This window comes from Camelus bactrianus, chromosome 1 (genome assembly GCF_048773025.1).
Source record: "Camelus bactrianus isolate YW-2024 breed Bactrian camel chromosome 1, ASM4877302v1, whole genome shotgun sequence".
NCBI lineage: Eukaryota > Metazoa > Chordata > Mammalia > Artiodactyla > Camelidae > Camelus > Camelus bactrianus.
The window spans coordinates 130228393-130247922 of NC_133539.1; positions in this window are offsets into that span (position 1 = coordinate 130228393).

The following is a 19530-nucleotide window of genomic DNA, read 5'->3' on the forward strand; positions in this document are numbered from 1 at the left end:
TCGGTTTTACAGTGAAAACTGCAGGAACTTCAAACCGGTACTAGGAAATAGACTGAGAAAGCAGAGAAAAAGTGTCTCCTGCAACCCGTTCCCTTGGTGCTAGGTGAACGAAAGTCTCTCCACTTGCTCAGTTCTGAGAGATAAGTGTGTGTGAAAGCCGTCCTTCACCTAGCTTGTTGGGAACACAAAGTTTCTTTTCAGTTGCAAACTCCATTCCATACATATATATGGGCAGGTACTAGCTCAAACTCGGTTTTGCAGTGAAAACTGCAGGAACTTCAAACCGGCACTAGGAAACAGACTGAGAAAGCAGAGAAAAAGTGTCTCCTGCAACCCGTTCCCTTCGTCCTAGATGAACGAACATCTCTCCACTTGCTCAGTTCTGAGAGATAAGTGTGTGTGAAAGCCGTCCTTCACCTAGCTTGTTGGGAACACAAAGTTTCTTTTCAGATGCAAACTCCATTCCATACATATATATGGGGAGGTACTAATTCTAACTCAGTTTTACAGTGAAAACTGCAGGAACTTCAAAAGGGCACCAGGAAACAGACTGAGAAAAAGACTAAATTTTCTCCTGAAACCCGTTCCCTTGGTGCTAGATGAACGAACGTCTCTCCACATGCTCAGTTCAGAGAGAAAAGTGTGTGTGAAAGCCGCCTTCACCTAGCTTGTTGGGAACACAAAGTTTCTTTTCTTTTGCAAACTCCACTCCATATATATATATGGGGAGGTACTAGCTCCAACTCGGTTTTACACTGAAAACTGCAGGAACTTCAAACCGGCACTAGGAAACAGACTTAGAAAGCAGAGAAAAAGTGTCTCCTGCAACCCATTCCCTTGGTGCTAGATGAACGAACGTCTCTCCACATGCTCAGTTCTGAGAGATAAGTGTGTGTGAAAGCTGTCTTTCAAGTAGCTTGTTGGGAACAGTAAGTTTCTATTCAGTTGCAAAAACCACTTCATACATATATATGGGGAGGTACTAGCAACAACTCCGATTTACATTGAAAACGGCAGGAAATTCAAACCGGCACTAGGAAAAAGACTGAGACACCAGAGTAAAAGTTTCTTCTGCAACACGTTCCCTTGGTGCTAGATGAACGAACGTCTCTCCACTTGCTCAGTTCTGAGAGATAAGTGTGTGTGAAAGCCGTCCTTCACCTAGCTTGTTGGGAACACAAAGTTTCTTTTCAGTTGCAAACTCCATTCCATACATATATATGGGGAGGTACAAGCTCCAACTCGGTTTTACAGTGAAAACTGCAGGAACTTCAAACCGGCACTAGGAAACAGACTGAGAATGCAGAGAAAAAGATTGTCCTGCCACCCGTTCCCTTGGTGCTAGATGAACGAACGTCTCTCCACTTGCTCAGTTCTGAGAGATAAGTGTGTGTGAAAGCCGTTCTTCACCTACCTTGTTGGGAACACAAAGTTTCTTTTCAGTTGCAAAATCCATTCCATTCATATACATGTGGAGGTACTAGCTCCAACTGGGTTTTACAGTGAAAACTGCAGGAACTTCAAACCGGCACTAGGAAACAGACTGAGAAAGCAGAGATAAAGTGTCTCCTGCAACCCGTTCCCTTGGTGCTAGATGAACGAACGTCTCTCCATTGCTCAGTTCTGAGAGATAAGTGTGTGTGAAAACCGTCCTTCACCTAGCTTGTTGGGAACACAAAGTTTCTTTTCAGTTGCAAACTCCATTCCATACATATCTATGGGGAGGTACAAGCTCCAACTCGGTTTTACAGTGAAAACTGCAGGAACTTCAAACCGGCACTAGGAAACAGACTGAGAAAGCAGAGAAAAAGAGTCTCCTGCAACCCGTTCCCTTGGTGCTAGATGAACGAACGTCTCTCCACTTGCTCAGTTCTGACAGATAAGTGTGTGTGTAAGCCGTTCTTCACCTAACTTGTTGGGAACACAAAGTTTCTTTTCAGTTGCAAACTCCACACCATACATATATATGGGGAGGTACTAGCTCCAACTCTGTTTTACAGTGAAAACTGCAGGAACTTCCATCAGGCACTAGGAAACAGACTGAGAAAGCAGAGAAAAGTGTCTCCTGCAACCCGTTCCAATTGTGCTACATAAAAGAACGTCTCTCCACATGCTCAGTTCTGAGAGATAAGTGTGTGTGAAAGCCGTCTTTCAAGTAGCTTGTTGGGAACACTATGATTCTATTCAGTTGCAAACACCACTCCATACAAATATACGGGAAGGTACTAGCTCCAACTCCGATTTACAGTGAAAACTGCAGGAACTTCAAACCGGCACTAGGAAACAGACTGAGAAAGCAGAGAAAAAGTGTCTCCTGCAACCCGTTCCCTTGGTGCTAGATGAAGGAAAGTCTCTCCACTTGCTCAGTTCTGAGAGATAAATGTGTGTGAAAGCCGTCCTTCTCCTAGATTGTTGGGAACACAAAGTTTCTTTTCAGTTGCAAACTCTATTCCGTACATGTATATGGGGAGGTAAAAACTCTAACTCGGTTTTACAGTGAAAACTGCAGGAACTTCAAACCGACACTAGGAAAAAGACTGAGAAAGCAGAGAAAAAGTGTCTCCTGCAACCCGTTCCCTTGGTGCTAGATGAACGAACGTCTCTCCACTTGCTCAGTTCTGAGAGATAAGTGTGTGTGAAAGCCGTTCTTCACCTAGCTTGCTGGGAACACAAAGTCTCTTTTCATTTGCAAACTCCACACCATACATATATATGGGGAGGTAAAAGCTCCAACTCGGTTTTACAGTGAAAACAGCAGGAAATTCAAACCAGCACTAGGAAACACACTGAGAAAGCAGAGAAAAAGTGTTTGCTGCAACCCGTTCCCTTAGTGCTAGATGAACGTACGTCTCTCCACTTACTCAGTTCTGAGAGATAAGTGTGTGTGAAAGCCGCCTTCACCTAGCTTGTTGGGAACACAAAGTTTCTTTTCAGTTGCAAACTCCATTCCTTACATATATTTGGGGAGGTACTAGCTCCAACTCGGTTTTACAGTGAAAACTGCAGGAACTTCAAACTGGCACTAGGAAACAGACTGAGAATGCAGAGAAAAAGTGTCTCCTGCAACCCGTTCCCTTGGTGCAAGATGAACGAACGTCTCTCCACTTGCTCATTTCTGAGAGATAAGTGTGTGTGAAAGCCGTCCTTCACCTAGATTGTTGGGAACACAAAGTTTCTTTTCAGATGCAAACTCCATTCCATACATATATATGGGGAGGTAAAACTCCAACTCGGTTTTACAGTGAAAACTGCAGGAACTTCAAACCGGCACTAGGAAACAGACTGAGAAAGCAGAGAAAAAGTGTCTCCTGCAACCCGTTCCCTTGGTGCTAGATAAACGAACGTCTCTCCACATGCTCAGTTCTGAGAGATATGTGTGTGTGAAAGCCGTCTTTCAAGTAGCTTGTTGGGAACACTAAGTTTCTATTCAGTTGCAAACACCACTCCATGTATATATATGGGGAGGTACTAGCTCCAACTCCGATTTACAGTGAAAACTGCAGGAACTTCAAACCGGCACTAGGAAACTGAGACAACAGGGTAAAAGTTTCTTCTGCAAAACGTTCCCTTGGTGCTAGATGAATGAACGTCTCTCCACATGCTCAGTTCTGAGAGATAAGTGTGTGTGAAAGCCGTCCTTCACATAGCTTGTTGGGAACACAAAGTTTCTTATTGGTTGCAAACTCCACTCCATAAATATATATGGGGAGGTACAAATTCCAACTCAGTTTTACAGTGAAAACTGCAGGAACTTCAAACCGGCACTAGGAAACAGACTGAGAAACCATAGTAAAAATTTCCCTTGTAACCCGTTCCCTTGGTGCTAGGTGAACGAACGTCTCTCCACATGCTCAGTTCTGAGAGAAAAGTGTGTGTGAAAGCCGTCCTTCAACTAGCTTGTTGGGAACACAAAATTTCTTTTCAGTGGAAACCCCACTCCATAAATTTATATGGGGAGGTACTTGTTCCAACTCGGTTTTACAGTGAAAACTGCAGGAACTTCAAACCGGCACCAGGAAACAGACTGAGAAAAAGACTAATGTTTCTCCTGCAATCAGTTCCCTTGGTGCTAGTTGAACGAAGGTCTCTCCACATGCTTAGATCTGAGAGATAAGTGTGTGTGAAAGGCGCCTTCACCTAGCTTGTTGGGAACACAAAGTTTCTTTTCAGTTGCAAACTCCATTCCATACATATATATGGGGAGGTACAAGTTCCAACTCGGTTTTACAGTGAAAACTGCAGGAACTTCAAACCGGCACTAGGAAACAGACTGAGAATGCAGAGAAAAAATTGTCCTGCAACCCGTTCCCTTGGTGCTAGATGAACGAACGTCTCTCCACTTGCTCAGTTCTGAGAGATAAGTGTGTGTGAAAGCCGACCTTCACCTAACTTGTTGGGAACACAAAGTTTCTTTTCAGTTGCAAACTCCACTCCATACATATACATGTGGAGGTACAAGCTCCAACTCGGTTTTACAGTGAAAACTGCAGGAACTTCAAACCGGCACTAGGAAACAGACTGAGAAAGCAGAGAAAAAGTGTCTCCTGCAACCCGTTCCCTTGGTGCTAGATGAACGAACGTCTCTCCACTTGCTCAGTTCTGAGAGATAATTGTGTGTGAAAGCCGTCCTTCACCTAGCTTGTTGGGAACACAAAGTTTCTTTTCAGATGCAAACTCCATTCCATACATATATATGGGGAGGTACAAGCTCCAACTCGGTTTTACAGTGAAAACTGCAGGAACTTCAAACCGGCACTAGGAAACAGACTGAGAATGCAGAGAAAAAATAGACCTGCTACCCGTTCCCTTGGTGCTAGATGAACGAAAGTCTCTCCACTTGCTCAGTTCTGAGAGATAAGTGTGTGTGAAAGCCGACCTACACCTAACTTGTTGGGAACACAAAGTTTCTTTTCAGTTGCAAAACCATTCCATTCATATACATGTGGAGGTACTAGCTCCAACTCGGTTTTACAGTGAAAACTGCAGGAACTTCAAACCGGCACTAGGAAACAGACTGAGAAAGCAGAGAAAAAGTGTCTCCTGCAACCCGTTCCCTTGGTGCTAGATGAACGAACGTCTCTCCACTTGCTCAGTTCTGAGAGATAAGTGTGTGTGAAAGCCGTTCTTCACCTAGCTTGTTGGGAACACAAAGTTTCTTTTCAGTTGCAAACTCCATTCCATACATATATAAGGGGAGGTACAAGCTCCAACTGGGTTTTACAGTGAAAACTGCAGAAACTTCAAACCGGCACTAGGAAACAGACTGAGAAAGCAGAGAAAAAGTGTCTCCTGCAACCCGTTCCCTTGGTGTTAGATGAACGAATGTCTCTCCACTTGCTCAGTTCTGAGAGATAAGTGTGTGTGAAAGCCGTTCTTCACCTAGATTGTTGGGAACACAAAGTTTCTTTTCAGTTGCAAACTGCACATAATACATATATATGAGGAGGTAACAGCTCCAAATCGGTTTTACAGTGAAAACTGCAGGAACTTCAAACCGGCACTAGGAAACAGACTGAGAAAGCAGAGAAAGAGTGTCTACTGCAACCCGTTCCCTTGGTGCTAGATGAACGAACGTCTCTCCACTTGCTCAGTTCTGAGAGATAAGTGTGTGTGAAAGCCGTCCTTCACCTAGCTTGTTGGGAACACAAAGTTTCTTTTCAGTTGCAAACTCCATTCCATACATATATATGGGCAGGTACAAGCTCAAACTCGGTTTTACAGTGAATACTGCAGGAACTTCAAACCGGCACTAGGAAACAGACTGAGAAAGCAGAGAAAAAGTGTCTCCCGCAACCCGTTCCCTTCGTGCTAGATGAACGAACGTCTCTCCACTTGCTCAGTTCTGAGAGATAAGTGTGTGTGAAAGCCGACATTCACCTAGCTTGTTGGGAACACAAAGTTTCTTTTCAGTTTCAAAATCCATTCCATTCATATACATGTGGAGGTACTAGCTCCAACACGGTTTTACAGTGAAAACTGCAGGAACTTCAAAGAGGCACTAGGAAACAGACTGAGAAAGCAGAGAAAAAGTGTCTCCTGCAACCCGTTCCCTTGGTGCTAGATGAACGAACGTCTCTCCACTTGCTCAGTTCTGAGAGATAATTGTGTGTGAAAGCCGACATTCACCTAGCTTGTTGGGAACACAAAGTTTCTTTTCAGTGGCAAAATCAACACCATACATATATATGGGTAGGTAATAGCTCCAACTCTGGTTTACAGTGAAAACTGTAGGAAATTCAAACCGGCACTAGGAAAAAGACTGAGAAAGCATAGAAAAAGTGTCTAATGCAACCCATTCACTTGGTGCTAGATGAACGAACGTCTCTCCACTTGCTCAGTTCTGAGAGATAAGTGTGTGTGAAAGCCGTCCTTCACCTAGCTTGTTGGGAACACAAAGTTTCTTTTCAGATGCAAACTCCATTCCATACATATATATGGGGAGGTAAAACTCCAACTCGGTTTTACAGTGAAAACTGCAGGAACTTCAAACCGGCACTAGGAAACAGACTGAGAAAGCAGAGAAAAAGTGTCTCCTGCAACCCGTTCCCTTGGTGCTAGATAAACGAACGTCTCTCCACATGCTCAGTTCTGAGAGATATGTGTGTGTGAAAGCCGTCTTTCAAGTAGCTTGTTGGGAACACTAAGTTTCTATTCAGTTGCAAACACCACTCCATGTATATATATGGGGAGGTACTAGCTCCAACTCCGATTTACAGTGAAAACTGCAGGAACTTCAAACCGGCACTAGGAAACTGAGACAACAGGGTAAAAGTTTCTTCTGCAAAACGTTCCCTTGGTGCTAGATGAATGAACGTATCTCCACATGCTCAGTTCTGAGAGATAAGTGTGTGTGAAAGCCGTCCTTCACATAGCTTGTTGGGAACACAAAGTTTCTTATTGGTTGCAAACTCCACTCCATAAATATATATGGGGAGGTACAAATTCCAACTCAGTTTTACAGTGAAAACTGCAGGAACTTCAAACCGGCACTAGGAAACAGACTGAGAAACCATAGTAAAAATTTCCCTTGTAACCCGTTCCCTTGGTGCTAGGTGAACGAACGTCTCTCCACATGCTCAGTTCTGAGAGAAAAGTGTGTGTGAAAGCCGTCCTTCAACTAGCTTGTTGGGAACACAAAATTTCTTTTCAGTTGCAAACCCCAATCCATAAATTTATATGGGGAGGTACTTGTTCCAACTCGGTTTTACAGTGAAAACTGCAGGAACTTCAAACCGGCACCAGGAAACAGACTGAGAAAAAGACTAATGTTTCTCCTGCAATCAGTTCCCTTGGTGCTAGTTGAACGAAGGTCTCTCCACATGCTTAAATCTGAGAGATAAGTGTGTGTGAAAGGCGCCTTCACCTAGCTTGTTGGAAACACAAAGTTTCTTTTCAGTTGCAAACTCCATTCCATACATATATATGGGGAGGTACAAGTTCCAACTCGGTTTTACAGTGAAAACTGCAGGAACTTCAAACCGGCACTAGGAAACAGACTGAGAATGCAGAGAAAAATTGTCCTGCAACCCGTTCCCTTGGTGCTAGATGAACGAACGTCTCTCCACTTGCTCAGTTCTGAGAGATAAGTGTGTGTGAAAGCCGACCTTCACCTAACTTGTTGGGAACACAAAGTTTCTTTTCAGTTGCAAACTCCACTCCATACATATACATGTGGAGGTACAACTCCAACTCGGTTTTACAGTGAAAACTGCAGGAACTTCAAACCGGCACTAGGAAACAGACTGAGAAAGCAGAGAAAAAGTGTCTCCTGCAACCCGTTCCCTTGGTGCTAGATGAACGAACGTCTCTCCACTTGCTCAGTTCTGAGTGATAATTGTGTGTGAAAGCCGACCTTCACCTAGCTTGTTGGGAACACAAAGTTTCTTTTCAGTTGCAAACTCCATTCCATACATATATATGGGGAGGTACAAGCTCCAACTCGGTTTTACAGTGAAAACTGCAGGAACTTCAAACCGGCACTAGGAAAAAGACTGAGAATGCAGAGAAAAAATAGTCCTGCTACCCGTTCCCTTGGTGCTAGATGAACGAAAGTCTCTCCACTTGCTCAGTTCTGAGAGATAAGTGTGTGTGAAAGCCGACCTACACCTAACTTGTTGGGAACACAAAGTTTCTTTTCAGTTGCAAAACCATTCCATTCATATACATGTGGAGGTACTAGCTCCAACTCGGTTTTACAGTGAAAACTGCAGGAACTTCAAACCGGCACTAGGAAACAGACTGAGAAAGCAGAGAAAAAGTGTCTCCTGCAACCCGTTCCCTTGGTGCTAGATGAACGAACGTCTCTCCACTTGCTCAGTTCTGAGAGATAAGTGTGTGTGAAAGCCGTTCTTCACCTAGCTTGTTGGGAACACAAAGTTTCTTTTCAGTTGCAAACTCCATTCCATACATATATAAGGGGAGGTACAAGCTCCAACTGGGTTTTACAGTGAAAACTGCAGAAACTTCAAACCGGCACTAGGATACAGACTGAGAAAGCAGAGAAAAAGTGTCTCCTGCAACCCGTTCCCTTGGTGTTACATGAACGAATGTCTCTCCACTTGCTCAGTTCTGAGAGATAAGTGTGTGTGAAAGCCGTTCTTCACCTAGATTGTTGGGAACACAAAGTTTCTTTTCAGTTGCAAACTGCACATAATACATATATATGAGGAGGTAACAGCTCCAAATCGGTTTTACAGTGAAAACTGCAGGAACTTCAAACCGGCACTAGGAAACAGACTGAGAAAGCAGAGAAAGAGTGTCTACTGCAACCCGTTCCCTTGGTGCTAGATGAACGAACGTCTCTCCACTTGCTCAGTTCTGAGAGATAAGTGTGTGTGAAAGCCGTACTTCACCTAGCTTGTTGGGAACACAAAGTTTCTTTTCAGTTGCAAACTCCATTCCATACATATATATGGGCAGGTACAAGCTCAAACTCGGTTTTACAGTGAATACTGCAGGAACTTCAAACCGGCACTAGGAAACAGACTGAGAAAGCAGAGAAAAAGTGTCTCCCGCAACCCGTTCCCTTCGTGCTAGATGAACGAACGCCTCTCCACTTGCTCAGTTCTGAGAGATAAGTGTGTGTGAAAGCCGACCTTCACCTAGCTTGTTGGGAACACAAAGTTTCTTTTCAGTTTCAAAATCCATTCCATTCATATACATGTGGAGGTACTAGCTCCAACACGGTTTTACAGTGAAAACTGCAGGAACTTCAAAGAGGCACTAGGAAACAGACTGAGAAAGCAGAGAAAAAGTGTCTCCTGCAACCCGTTCCCTTGGTGCTAGATGAACGAACGTCTCTCCACTTGCTCAGTTCTGAGAGATAATTGTGTGTGAAAGCCGACATTCACCTAGCTTGTTGGGAACACAAAGTTTCTTTTCAGTGGCAAAATCAACACCATACATATATATGGGTAGGTAATAGCTCCAACTCTGGTTTACAGTGAAAACTGTAGGAAATTCAAACCGGCACTAGGAAAAAGACTGAGAAAGCATAGAAAATGTGTCTAATGCAACCCATTCACTTGGTGCTAGATGAACGAACGTCTCTCCACTTGCTCAGTTCTGAGAGATAAGTGTGTGTCAAAGCCGTCCTTCAACCAGCTTGTTGGGAACACAAAGTTTCTTTGCAGTTGCAAACTCCATTCCATACATATATATGGGGAGGTACTAGCTCCAACTCGGTTTTACAGTGTAAACTGCAGGAACTTCAAACCGGCACTAGGAAATAGATTGAGAAAGCAGAGAAAAAGTGTCTCCTGCAACCCGTTCCCTTGGTGCTAGGTGAACGAACGTCTCTCCACTTGCTCAGTTCTGAGAGATAAGTGTGTGTGAAAGCCGTCCTTCACCTAGCTTGTTGGGAACACAAAGTTTCTTTTCAGTTGCAAACTCCATTCGATACATATATATGGGCAGGTACTAGCTCAAACTCGGTTTTACAGTGAAAACTGCAGGAACTTCAAACCGGCACTAGGAAACAGACTGAGAAAGCAGAGAAAAAGTGTCTCCTGCAACCCGTTCCCTTCGTGCTAGATGAACGAACGTCTCTCCACTTGCTCAGTTCTGAGAGATAAGTGTGTGTGAAAGCCGTCCTTCACCTAGCTTGTTGGGAACACAAAGTTTCTTTTCAGATGCAAACTCCATTCCATACATATATATGGGGAGGTACTAGCTCCAACTCTGTTTTACAGTGAAAACTGCAGGAACTTCAAACCGACACTAGGAAACAGACTAAGAAAGCAGAGAAAATGTGTCTCCTGCAACCCGTTCCCTTCGTGCTAGATGAACGAACGTCTCTCCACTTGCTCAGTTCTGAGAGATAAGTGTGTGTGCAAGCCGCCTTCACCTAGCTTGTTGGGAACGAACGTCTCTCCACTTGCTCAGTTCTGAGAGATGTGTGTGTGAAAGCCGTACTTCACCTAGCTTGTTGGGAACACAAAGTTACTTTCCAGTTGCAAACTCCACTCCATAAATATATATGGGGTGGTACTAATTCTAAATCAGTTTTACAGTGAAAACTGCAGGAACTTCAAAACGGCACCAGGAAACAGACTGAGAAAAAGACTAAATTTTCTCCTGAAACCCGTTCCCTTGGTGCTAGATGAACGAAAGTCTCTCCACATGCTCAGTTCAGAGAGATAAGTGTGTGTGAAAGCCGCCTTCACCTAGCTTGTTGGGAACACAAAGTTTCTTTTCTGTTGCAAACACCACTCCTTATATATATATGGGGAGGTACTAGCTCCAACTCGGTTTTACAATGAAAACTGCAGGAACTTCAAACCGGCACTAGGAAACAGACTGAGAAAGCAGAGAAAAAGTGTCTCCTGCAGCACATTCCCTTGGTGCTAGATGAACGAACGTCTCATCACATGCTCAGTTCTGAGAGATAAGTGTGTGTGAAAGCTGCCTTTCAAGTAGCTAGTTGGGCACACTAAGTTTCTATTCAGTTGCAAACACCACTCCATACATATATATGGGGAGGTACTAGCAAAAACTGCGATTTACATTGAAAACGGCAGGAAATTCTAACCGGCACTAGGAAAAAGACTGAGACACCAGAGTAAAAGTTTCTTCTGCAACGCGTTCCCTTTGTGCTAGATGAACGAACGTCTCTCCACTTGCTCAGTTCTGAGAGATAAGTGTGTGTGAAAGCCTTCCTACACCTAGCTTGTTGGGAACACAAAGTTTCTTTTCAGATGCAAACTCCATTCCATACATATATATGGGGAGGTACTAGCTCCAACTCGGTTTTACAGTGAAAACTGCAGGAACTTCTATCAGGCACTAGGAAACAGACTGAGAAAGCAGAGAAAAGTGTCTCCTGCAACCCGTTCCCTTGGTGCTAGATGAACGAACGTCTCTCCACTTGCTCAGTTCTGAGAGATAAGTGTGTGTAAAAGCCGTCTTTCAAGTAGCTTGTTGGGAACACTAAGATTCTATTCAGTTGCAAACACCACTCCATACATATATATGGGGAGTTACTAGCTCGAACTCCGATTTACAGTGAAAACTGCAGGAACTTCAAACCGGCACTAGGAAACAGACTGAGAAAGCAGAGAAAAGTGTCTCCTGCAACCCGTTCCCTTGGTGCTAGATGAACGAACGTCTCTCCACTTGCTCAGTTCTGAGAGATAAGTGTGTGTGAAAGCCGTCCTTCACCTAGCTTGTTGGGAACACAAAGTTTCTTTCCAGTTGCAAACTCCATTCCATACATGTATATGGGGAGGTAAAAACTCTAACTCGGTTTTACAGTGAAAACTGCAGGAACTTCAAACCGGTACTAGGAAACAGACTGAGAAAGCAGAGAAAAAGTGTCTCCTGCAACCCGTTCCCTTGGTGCTAGATGAACGAACGTCTCTCCACTTGCTCAGTTCTGAGAGATAAGTGTGTGTGAAAGCCGTTCTTCACCTAGCTTGTTGGGAACACAAAGTCTCTTTTCAGTTGCAAACTCCACACCATACATATATATGGGGAGGTAAAACTCCAACTCGGTTTTACAGTGAAAACTGCAGGAACTTCAAACCGGCACTAGGAAACACACTGAGAAAGCAGAGAAAAAGTGTCTGCTGCAACCCGTTCCCTTGGTGCTAGATGAACGAACGTCTCTCCACTTGCTCAGTTCTGAGAGATAAGTGTGTGTGAAAGCCGTTCTTCACCTAGCTTGTTGGGAACACAAAGTCTCTTTTCAGTTGCAAACTCCACACCATACATATATATGGGGAGGTAAAACTCCAACTCGGTTTTACAGTGAAAACTGCAGGAACTTCAAACCGGCACTAGGAAACACACTGAGAAAGCAGAGAAAAAGTGTCTGCTGCAACCCGTTCCCTTGGTGCTAGATGAACGAACGTCTCTCCACTTGCTCAGTTCTGAGAGATAAGTGTGTGTGAAAGCCGTCCTTCACCAAGCTTGTTGGGAACACAAAGTTTCTTTTCAGTTGCAAACTCCATTCCATACATATATATGGGGAGGTACTAGCTCCAACTCGGTTTTACAGTGAAAACTGCAGGAACTACAAACTGGCACTAGGAAACAGACTGAGAAAGCAGAGAAAAAGTGTCTCCTGCAACCCGTTCCCTTGGTGCAAAATGAACGAACGTCTCTCCACTTGCTCATTACTGAGAGATAAGTGTGTGTGGAAGCCGTCCTTCACCTAGATTGTTGGGAACACAAAGTTTCTTTTCAGATGCAAACTCCATTCCATACATATATATGGGCAGGTACTAGCTCCAACTCGGTTTTACAGTGAAAACTGCAGGAACTTCAAACCGGCACTAGGAAACAGACTGAGAAAGCAGAGAAAAAGTGTCTCCTGCAACCCATTCCCTTGGTGCTAGATAAACGAACGTCTCTCCACATGCTCAGTTCTGAGAGATATGTGTGTGTGAAAGCCGTCTTTCAAGTAGCTTGTTGGGAACACTAAGTTTCTATTCAGATGCAAACACCACTCCATGCATATATATGGGGTGGTACAAGCTCCAACTCCGATTTACAGTGAAAACTGCAGGAAATTCAAACCGGCACTAGGAAACTGAGACAACAGGGTAAAAGTTTCTTCTGCAAAACGTTCCCTTGGTGCTAGATGAACGAACGTCTCTCCGCATGCTCAGTTCTGAGAGATAAGTGTGTGTGAAAGCCGTCCTTCACATAGCTTGTTGGGAACACAAAGTTACTTATTAGTTGCAAACTCCACTCCATAAAAATATATGGGGAGGTACAAATTCCAACTCAGTTTTACAGTGAAAACTGCAGGAACTTCAAACCGGCACTAGGAAACACACTGAGAAACCATAGTAAAAATTTCCCTTGTAACCCGTTCCCTTGGTGCTAGATGAACGAACGTCTCTCCACATGCTCAGTTCTGAGAGAAAAGTGTGTGTGAAAGCCGTCTTCAACTAGCTTGTTGGGAACACAAAATTTCTTTTCAGGTGCAAACCCCACTCCATAAATTTATATGGGGAGGTACTTGTTCCAACTCGGTTTTACAGTGAAAACTGCAGGAACTTCAAACCGGCACCAGGAAACAGACTGAGAAAAAGACTAATGTTTCTCCTGCAACCAGTTCCCTTGGTGCTAGTTGAACGAACGTCTCTCCACATGCTCATTTCTGAGAGATAAGTGTGTGTGCAAGCCGCCTTCACCTAGCTTGTTGGGAACGAACGTCTCTCCACTTGCTCAGTTCTGAGAGATAAGTGTGTGTGAAAGCCGTACTTCACCTAGCTTGTTGGGAACACAAAGTTTCTTTCCAGTTGCAAACTCCACTCCATAAATATATATGGGATGGTACTAATTCTAAATCAGTTTTACAGTGAAAACTGCAGGAACTTCAAAACGGCACCAGGAAACAGACTGAGAAAAAGACTAAATTTTCTCCTGAAACCCGTTCCCTTGGTGCTAGATGAACGAAAGTCTCTCCACATGCTCAGTTCAGAGAGATAAGTGTGTGTGAAAGCCGCCTTCACCTAGCTTGTTTGGAACACAAATTTTCTTTTATGTTGCAAACACCACTCCATATATATATATGGGGAGGTACTAGCTCCAACTCGGTTTTACAATGAAAACTGCAGGAACTTCAAACCGGCACTAGGAAACAGACTGAGAAAGCAGAGAAAAAGTGTCTCCTGCAGCACATTCCCTTGGTGCTAGATGAACGAACGTCTCATCACATGCTCAGTTCTGAGAGATAAGTGTGTGTGAAAGCTGTCTTTCAAGTAGCTTGTTGGGCACACTAAGTTTCTATTCAGTTGCAAACACCACTCCATACATATATATGGGGAGGTACTAGCAAAAACTCCGATTTACATTGAAAACGGCAGGAAATTCTAACCGGCACTAGGAAAAAGACTGAGACACCAGAGTAAAAGTTTCTTCTGCAACACGTTCCCTTTGTGCTAGATGAACGAACGTCTCTCCACTTGCTCAGTTCTGAGAGATAAGTGTGTGTGAAAGCCGTCCTACACCTAGCTTGTTGGGAACACAAAGTTTCTTTTCAGATGCAAACTCCATTCCATACATATATATGGGGAGGTACGAGCTCCAACTCGGTTTTACAGTGAAAACTGCAGGAACTTCAAACCGGCACTAGGAAACAGACTGAGAATGCAGAGAAAAAATTGTCCTGCAACCCGTTCCCTTGGTGCTAGATGAACGAACGTCTCTCCACTTGCTCAGTTCTGAGAGATAAGTGTGTGTGAAAGCCGACCTTCACCTAACTTGTTGGGAACACAAAGTTTCTTTTCAGTTGCAAAATCCATTCTATTCATATAAATGTGGAGGTGCTAGCTCCAACTCGGTTTTACAGTGAAAACTGCAGGAACTTCAAACCGGCACTAGGAAACAGACTGAGAAAGCAGAGAGAAAGTGTCTCCTGCAACCCGTTCCCTTGGTGCTAGATAACGAACGTCTCTCCCCTTGCTCAGTTCTGAGAGATAAGTGTGTGTGAAAGCCGTCCTTCACCTAGCTTGTTGGGAACACAAAGTTTCTTTTCAGTTGCAAACTCCATTCCATTCATATATATGGGGAGGTACAAGCTCCAACTCGGTTTTACAGTGAAAACTGCAGGAACTTCAAACCGGCACTAGGAAAAAGACTGAGAATGCAGAGAAAAAATTGTCCTGCAACCTGTTCCCTTGGTGCTAGATGAACGAACGTCTCTCCACTTGCTCAGTTCTGAGAGATAATTGTGTGTGAAAGCCGACCTTCACCTAGCTTGTTGGGAACACAAAGTTTCTTTTCAGTTGCAAAATCCACACCATACATATATATGGGTAGGTAATAGCTCCAACTCGTGTTTACAGTGAAAACTGTAGGATATTCAAACCGGCACTAGGAAAAAGACTGAGAAAGCATAGAAAAAGTGTCTAATGCAACCCATTCACTTGGTGGTAGATGAACGAACGTCTCTCCACTTGCTCAGTTCTGAGAGATAAGTGTGTGTCAAAGCCGTCCTTCAACTAGCTTGTTCGGAACACAAAGTTTCTTTGCAGTTGCAAACTCCATTCCATACATATATATGGGGAGGTACTAGCTCCAACTCGGTTTTACAGTGAAAACTGCAGGAATTTCAAACCGGCACTAGGAAATAGACTGAGAGAGCAGAGAAAAAGTGTCTCCTGCAACCCGTTCCCTTGGTGCTAGATGAACGAACGTCTCTCCACTTGCTCAGTTCTGAGAGATAAGTGTGTGTCAAAGCCGTCCTTCAACTAGCTTGTTGGGAACACAAATTTTCTTTGCAGTTGCAAACTCCATTCCATACATATATACGGGCAGGTAGTAGCTCCAACACGGTTTTACAGTGAAAACTGCAGGAACTTCAAACCGGCACTAGGAAACAGACTGAGAAAGCAAAGAAAAAGTGTCTCCTGCAACCCGTTCCCTTGGTGCTAGATGAACCAAAGTCTCTCCACTTGCTCAGTTCTGAGAGATAAGTGTGTGTGAAAGCCGTTCTTCACCTAGCTTGTTGGGAACACAAAGTTTCTTTTCAGTTGCAAACTCCACACCATACATATATATGGGGAGGTACAAATTCCAACTCAGTTTTACAGTGAAAACTGCAGGAACTTCAAACCGGCACTAGGAAACACACTGAGAAACCATAGTAAAAATTTCCCTTGTAACCCGTTCCCTTGGTGCTAGATGAACGAACGTCTCTCCACATGCTCGGTTCTGAGAGAAAAGTGTGTGTGAAAGCCGTCTTCAACTAGCTTGTTGGGAACACAAAATTTCTTTTCAGGTGCAAACCCCACTCCATAAATTTATATGGGGAGGTACTTGTTCCAACTCGGTTTTACAGTGAAAACTGCAGGAACTTCAAACCGGCACCAGGAAACAGACTGAGAAAAAGACTAATGTTTCTCCTGCAACCAGTACCCTTGGTGCTAGTTGAACGAACGTCTCTCCACATGCTCAGTTCTGAGATATAAGTGTGTGTGCAAGCCGCCTTCACCTAGCTTGTTGGGAACGAACGTCTCTCCACTTGCTCAGTTCTGAGAGATAAGTGTGTGTGAAAGCCGTACTTCACCTAGCTTGTTGGGAACACAAAGTTTCTTTCCAGTTGCAAACTCCACTCCATAAATATATATGGGGTGGTACTAATTCTAAATCAGTTTTACAGTGAAAACTGCAGGAACTTCAAAAAGGCACCAGGAAACAGACTGAGAAAAAGACTAAATTTTCTCCTGAAACCCGTTCCCTTGGTGCTAGATGAACGAAAGTCTCTCCACATGCTCAGTTCAGAGAGATAAGTGTGTGTGAAAGCCGCCTTCACCTAGCTTGTTGGGAACACAAATTTTCTTTTCTGTTGCAAACACCACTCCATATATATATATGGGGAGGTACTAGCTCCAACTCGGTTTTACAATGAAAACTGCAGGAACTTCAAACCGGCACTAGGAAACAGACTGAGAAAGCAGAGAAAAAGTGTCTCCTGCAGCACATTCCCTTGGTGCTAGATGAACGAACGTCTCATCACATGCTCAGTTCTGAGAGATAAGTGTGTGTGAAAGCTGTCTTTCAAGTAGCTTGTTGGGCACACTAAGTTTCTATTCAGTTGCAAACACCACTCCATACATATATATGGGGAGGTACTAGCAAAAACTCCGATTTACATTGAAAACGGCAGGAAATTCTAACCGGCACTAGGAAAAAGACTGAGACACCAGAGTAAAATTTTCTTCTGCAACACGTTCCCTTTGTGCTAGATGAACGAACGTCTCTCCACTTGCTCAGTTCTGAGAGATAAGTGTGTGTGAAAGCCGTCCTACACCTAGCTTGTTGGGAACACAAAGTTTCTTTTCAGATGCAAACTCCATTCCATACATATATATGGGGAGGTACGAGCTCCAACTCGGTTTTACAGTGAAAACTGCAGGAACTTCAAACCGGCACTAGGAAACAGACTGAGAATGCAGAGAAAAAATTGTCCTGCAACCCGTTCCCTTGGTGCTAGATGAACGAACGTCTCTCCACTTGCTCAGTTCTGAGAGATAAGTGTGTGTGAAAGCCGACCTTCACCTAACTTGTTATGAACACAAAGTTTCTTTTCAGTTGCAAAATCCATTCTATTCATATAAATGTGGAGGTGCTAGCTCCAACTCGGTTTTACAGTGAAAACTGCAGGAACTTCAAACCGGCACTAGGAAACAGACTGAGAAAGCAGAGAAAAAGTGTCTCCTGCAACCCGTTCCCTTGGTGCTAGATAACGAACGTCTCTCCCCTTGCTCAGTTCTGAGAGATAAGTGTGTGTGAAAGCCGTCCTTCACCTAGCTTGTTGGGAACACAAAGTTTCTTTTCAGTTGCAAACTCCATTCCATTCATATATATGGGGAGGTACAAGCTCCAACTCGGTTTTACAGTGAAAACTGCAGGAACTTCAAACCGGCACTAGGAAAAAGACTGAGAATGCAGAGAAAAAATTGTCCTGCAATCTGTTCCCTTGGTGCTAGATGAACGAACGTCTCTCCACTTGCTCAGTTCTGAGAGATAATTGTGTGTGAAAGCCGACCTTCACCTAGCTTGTTGGGAACACAAAGTTTCTTTTCAGTTGCAAAATCCACACCATACATATATATGGGTAGGTAATAGCTAAAACTCGTGTTTACAGTGAAAACTGTCGGATATTCAAACCGGCTCTAGGGAAAAGACTGAGAAAGCATAGAAAAAGTGTCTAATGCAACCCATTCACTTGGTGGTAGATGAACGAACGTCTCTCCACTTGCTCAGTTCTGAGAGATAAGTGTGTGTCAAAGCCGTCCTTCAACTAGCTTGTTGGGAACACAAAGTTTCTTTGCAGTTGCAAACTCCATTCCATACATATATATGGGGAGGTACTAGCTCCAACTCGGTTTTACAGTGAAAACTGCAGGAATTTCAAACCGGCACTAGGAAATAGACTGAGAGAGCAGAGAAAAAGTGTCTCCTGCAACCCGTTCCCTTGGTGCTAGATGAACGAACGTCTCTCCACTTGCTCAGTTCTGAGAGATAAGTGTGTGTCAAAGCCGTCCTTCAACTAGCTTGTTGGGAACACAAAGTTTCTTTGCAGTTGCAAACTCCATTCCATACATATATACGGGCAGGTAGTAGCTCCAACACGGTTTTACAGTGAAAACTGCAGGAACTTCAAACCGGCACTAGGAAACAGACTGAGAAAGCAGAGAAAAAGTGTCTCCTGCAACCCGTTCCCTTGGTGCTAAATGAACGAAAGTCTCTCCACTTGCTCAGTTCTGAGAGATAAGTGTGTGTGAAAGCCGTTCTTCACCTAGCTTGTTGGGAACACAAAGTTTCTTTTCAGTTGCAAACTCCACACCATACATATATATGGGGAGGTACAAATTCCAACTCAGTTTTACAGTGAAAACTGCAGGAACTTCAAACCGGCACTAGGAAACACACTGAGAAACCATAGTAAAAATTTCCCTTGTAACCCGTTCCCTTGGTGCTAGATGAACGAACGTCTCTCCACATGCTCGGTTCTGAGAGAAAAGTGTGTGTGAAAGCCATCTTCAACTAGCTTGTTGGGAACACAAAATTTCTTTTCAGGTGCAAACCCCACTCCATAAATTTATATGGGGAGGTACTTGTTCCAACTCGGTTTTACAGTGAAAACTGCAGGAACTTCAAACCGGCACCAGGAAACAGACTGAGAAAAAGACTAATGTTTCTCCTGCAACCAGTACCCTTGGTGCTAGTTGAACGAACGTCTCTCCACATGCTCAGTTCTGAGATATAAGTGTGTGTGCAAGCCGCCTTCACCTAGCTTGTTGGGAACGAACGTCTCTCCACTTGCTCAGTTCTGAGAGATAAGTGTGTGTGAAAGCCGTACTTCACCTAGCTTGTTGGGAACACAAAGTTTCTTTCCAGTTGCAAACTCCACTCCATAAATATATATGGGGTGGTACTAATTCTAAATCAGTTTTACAGTGAAAACTGCAGGAACTTCAAAAAGGCACCAGGAAACAGACTGAGAAAAAGACTAAATTTTCTCCTGAAACCCGTTCCCTTGGTGCTAGATGAACGAAAGTCTCTCCACATGCT